At 42.3% G+C, this 5,244-nt stretch overlaps 1 non-coding gene across 1 annotated transcript; it reads left to right on the forward strand.

Annotated features, from left to right (window-relative positions):
- On the forward strand, positions 1 to 125 carry LOC147432927 (U5 spliceosomal RNA). Its single transcript, XR_015185608.1, has one exon. It is a non-coding gene; the product is annotated as a U5 spliceosomal RNA (small nuclear RNA).
- Positions 126 to 5,244: the final 5,119 nt, after the last annotated feature.

Genomic DNA, 5,244 nt, shown 5'->3' on the forward strand with positions numbered 1-5,244 from the left:
AAGGTGTGGGTTGAGGACAGAGCAAACTATTCTTTCGCCTTTTACTAAAGAATACCGTGTCCACGGCCCAGTTGAAGCACCATACTCTGAATTTTTGGCAAGGGCTGCCTCCTTGTGAGGGGGCCCCCTCTCAATCACATTCCAGAACGACTGATGATGACGATGCATAGATCAAGTGCTTTTAAATGAATTAAACTAAATATACTCTAGCTTAATTCTTATTGGTCCACCTCTATGGCCATCCAATAGGAATTGCATGCTTCTTGGGGGCAACTGGGCTATGAACCTGACATGTGTCCATTATGCCCTTTGTGTAAAGGGAAGCCTTTATGTGTGTGTATTCTCTCGCCTCACTCTCTCACTTCCCCTACCTTTAGGGCTCGCTCCCTCCTCTTTAGAAGTCTTTGAAGACTTTGTGTACAGTACCAAGCATCCAATTTTCCTAAGCATGACCTTTGGACTTAACCTTTGAATTTTGGAGCCTTAGCATTTTGGAAGTATTAATGGGCTGAACCTTAGGTCTTTGAAGCCTATTGCTCTTCTGCAGCAGCAGATGGCCCCCCTTTGGATCCCTATTTTCCCTCCTTTGGATCCCTACTGTGACCAGTCTGCTAGCCTTACCAATAATCTAGCTTTTTCTCCCTTGGTACTTCCCCACATTAAATGATCAGTTTAACATGAGAAAATCATTTAGGAGAATTAGAAATTAGTTATTATGACATTACCTCTCTCTTCAAATCATAGTCTTCCTCGACTATGTGATAGAGAAGATAAAGCCTATTCATTAGTCCTTTTTCTAGGGGGTAGAGGATCCCTATCTTACCCTACGACATCGTTCCAGAATGGATTACTAATCCATTTGGCACTTGAGAGCTTAAGCTACCGCCGCAAGCATGTCTGCACATGGTGACAAGCTCTACTTGGTGTTTGGAAGACGTCATCTTCGCAAACTTGATCCTAAGCATGCACACTACTTAACATTTGTGCACAATAAAGGAAAAGAGAGTCTTATAAGACAAAAAATTTGTTTATTTTAAACATTTGTACATTTGCTTACTTAATAAGATACCGTCAGATAATCTACCGCCTCTAAATACCTTGTCTTCATGTCGGAGAATGGACTCGGACACTGCAACACCTCTTCTTGGTCCTCGATCTCCAGTGGGTCTTCAATAGTTGGTTCTTGAGGTGGCTCTCCTTTGTAAGGCATTTATAGGCTCACATGGAAATCATTGTGTATGAGCCAATGACTGGGCAACTTCAGTTGATAGGCCATGTCATTGATTGGTCTAAGAATCTAGAAGGGACCATAGTACCTTTTCGCTAACTTAGCACATTACTTTTGGTGTCCCGTAGGATTCTGGCCCTTCATGTGGTTTAATCGAGTCTTGGGAAATTTAAGCAAGACCCAATCATTTTCCCACTTGAGCGCCGCGAAGGTACTGGTAGCGAGAAACTTTACATCTCAAGGTTGAGGGTTCGAGGCTCACGTGCTCTGCTTCTCCTGGGTTGACGTCACTCTCTTCCCCATTGGGTAGGTTGTTCCCATTCTAAACCTTTTGAGCAATGATTTAGCGATTGTTCCTGTAATATCACAACCAAAGAAAGGAAGCACCACTTTAACAAGGCATCTACGCCTTCCATTACTCTCATCCAAAACTAGACCTACACTGCGCAAGAGGCTATCCCTCAAGCCTCTAGACCTACGCGGGAGGGACGAGATCATTCTAACAATGTCACCTCCCAAAGGCTTGGAAGATGGCCAATCCCATCCCTCAAGCCTCCTAGATGAGAGTTTGGCCCCAAAAGTTGCGACATACAAGAGACGTGGAGCAAAATAGGCCCAAAAAAAGCACACCTTCTTTCCAAATATCACATGATATGTTCTTCCGAGGCATGCCCCATCTCTATCCAGCTGAGGTAAGACTGGGCAGGCGGCCAAGGGCTAGCTAGGACGAACATGCGATCAAGGGGTGCTATATATTAGTAGTCTATGAGTCTATATATAGCGAGGTTGGGTGGAGAGTTGCATGGTCCAGTCCCCTCTGGTCCTTGATTGGTATCAGAGCTCAGGGAGCAGGGTAGCCATGGAGGAGGGGAGAAACATGCAAAGGCATGGAGGGCTTGGACGTTTCCCCTCCCCCCCCCCCCCCCCCCCCCCCCCCCCCTTGATCTCTCTGATTCTTGTGCTTTTCGATCGAGCAGCCTTGGGTAGGAATGATCCCTGCAGAGAAGAATCAAGAAGCGTGGAAGAATCCCTTGGTGCTGCGTTTCACACTTTTTTGCCGGTTAGGGTGGGCAAGGGATTCTCTCCACGCTCAGTTAGCAACATAGCTCGACAACTCTAGATTAACATAGCACTTCTCTTGTAGTAGTGACCGTGCAGTGGCATGCAAGCTTACTCACATCAGGCGCAACTACGATGGCGACGGATGATGAAGTTGGGGAAGATTTATGAGGCAAGTAAGAATTTCATGTTTTGAAGCTTTGAGCAAGCAAAGATGGGATCGGAAAGCTATAAAGGGAGTTTGTTATCGCATGCAAGGACTGTCTCTTTTTAGGAGACTCGCAACAAGCTTTGAGAAGTTGTTCCAAGGAGGATTGCAGCGGGAAGACTTGATTCAGAATACCTCTTCTCGTTGAAGAGCAGAGGAGCATCTATGCTACGAACCCACTAGGAGTGGTCATGCATATGCCAAAAACCCATGAGGAGTGGCCAAGGGATCGTGATTAGCTACATCAAGTGCACATGTCAAAGGACAAGACAATAACTCTTTCAAATTGAAGCATCATGATAATCCTTCCATGATGCAAAGGCAAGGTCCCGTAATGGGCTCCTAGAGAACGGGAACAAGGTAACTTCTTTAGATTTTGTTTCTTATCACATCGATGACAATCATAATTAATGCAGGTTGGCAAGGTTGCATAGCAGTAAAGGCCAGTCAACCTGTGACTTGTACTACAAAGGAGCAAGGCTCCGTACAAGGGTACTCATGATCAAAGCTTGTGTAGCCAGAGTCGAGCAGTAAAGATTTCAACACTTTGACATTTGTGCTTGGATTAGCAATTGGAGGGCAAGGCTTAAATTAATAAGAAGCATGCATAGAAGGTCGATTCTTTGTTGATCATCGACAAGGTTGTTTTAAATTTTTCTCGGCCAAGATGACGTAGTAATTACTTGCATACAATATAGCTTTCAGGTTGGCCTACAAGGTCATGGCTTATTCTACCCTTTGACATGCAAAGATGAACATAGGCAAGGCATGTGATTTGTAAGGTCAACCTATTTGGCAAGGCTTACTAGTGATGGTGATTCAAGAAGACGACATGCATTTTTCTCACTAATTTAGAGTTTTGAATATGCCAGGGCATGGCTCCCAGGCAATTTTTTTGAACTCGATGTATAAAAAATGATTATGTTATTTCATTTCTAAGGGTTTCTTAATCCGTATATGAATTCAACCTACAACATTCTACATATAGATTTTAGCAAGTAACGACAAGATCTGCTGCCAGTTTAAGTCATACAAGAAAGAGGAGCAAGGCTCCATAGATTTAGTTGGCCATAGATTTCATTGGCTAGTATGTCTTTCATCTATCCTCTTGTGCTATCAAGAAGAGGAAAACAACAAGGCTTCTAGGAGCACGGATCCATATCTATAGGCATTGAGTGCATGGTCATGTCAAAGCATATATGGCTTGCCAGAGTGCATGCAAAATAAATACGTGAAGCGCATTGAAAGCATGCTGGCATCCACAGCTACGAGCTGAATCCAATGTCGACAATCATGTTACAACATGCTACGAATTCCGATGTCAAGGGTGGGGATTCAAGAAAATTGATAAGTACGTTAAATTTAAGTTTCAAATTTTGAACTTCTTTACTCTCGCAGAATCTTCTACAATGCCAACTTGACAAGCAAATGTTGCTTTGGTCAAGCACACTTTGGCAATTCGGTGATATTTGATAGCTAAGTTTCAATAGCTATCTCTTGTACTATTGAGCAATCTCATGATTCTCAATAAGGTGCATCATTCAGTAGAGTCATTCCTCTATGAAAGATTGACACTGTCGATTCTCTTTTGCTTTGACATTTGTGTGTCAACCCGAGCACCTATTAGCTAAAAGCAATCACACTCAGTTGTGTCTCATCTCCTCGATGAACTTATGCGAAGCAAGGCTTCACTTTCGGATATTTTTCCTAGAAGCTTCCAAAGTTTGGAATATGGTAATAGCATATGAACTTGGGAAAACTTGGCAACAAGTCTACGCATTTTTCATTGGAGGTCGGTATGAACCAAGCCCTGAAGGCATACACGGTACATCCGAAAGCTCTAAATTTCTCAGCATACATGGCTATGAGCCACATTCAAGTGAAGGTAACCGCTCTTAGAGGGGCGACAAAGTTAGACAATTTCAAGTTCTACTTGTATTTTTGTCTTTAACATTTCATTTGAAAAGATTTCTCTGTTGTGTAAAGCAAAGTGCTTCGATAGACTTACTTCAAAGCAAGGCTTTTATTCAATGCCACAATACTATCCATTGAATTAGGATCAAGGATAATGGCACACATGTTTGGCAATAAGAGAACATAAGCTCACAACTGTGGTATGCAATGACCAAATGTGATGTATGTGTGCCAGTACACATCGTGCAAGGCATGTATAAAATATGCTCACATTGTGGAGACCGTCATTGAATCCAAGGGCTTATTTCACTATTTTTTTGATATGCATGCATGTCATGACAGTATGGTGGACTCATTCCACTAAAGCATGGTTTACGATTTTGCTATAACATTAGCTACTTCGTTCAGGGAGAGTTGAGTTTGGTATATTTTCTTGTGATCATTGTATATGACTACAACGATGGGTAATTTTTGTGCACAAGGTGTGGCAATATAAATGAATCTTTATAAAGATAGCAAGTAGGCATGGCCTTGCTATCAAGTAAATAACTCATGGGGCGACATGAACAGACTAAGGGCCTCAAAGTAGGTGATCTCTTATTTGAACACCCAAGAAACTTTAGTATGACTCCCTTGTTTCAAGGTATTGATAATTTTTCTCTTTTGTTCATGGAGAGATATGATTTCTTCAAGATCCAATTCTAAATAAGATTCCAACTTTGAGATGATCTATGCTTAGTTGCAGCACTGATTGTGTCTCTAGGAGTGGTAATTCTAAGGGTATGACCCAAATGATTATACAATCACTCCATTGGTGTTGAAGGTCACAATTTGA

The sequence above is a fragment of the Adiantum capillus-veneris genome, chromosome 20 (assembly GCF_014529385.1).
Source record: "Adiantum capillus-veneris isolate H3 chromosome 20, ASM1452938v2, whole genome shotgun sequence".
NCBI lineage: Eukaryota > Viridiplantae > Streptophyta > Polypodiopsida > Polypodiales > Pteridaceae > Adiantum > Adiantum capillus-veneris.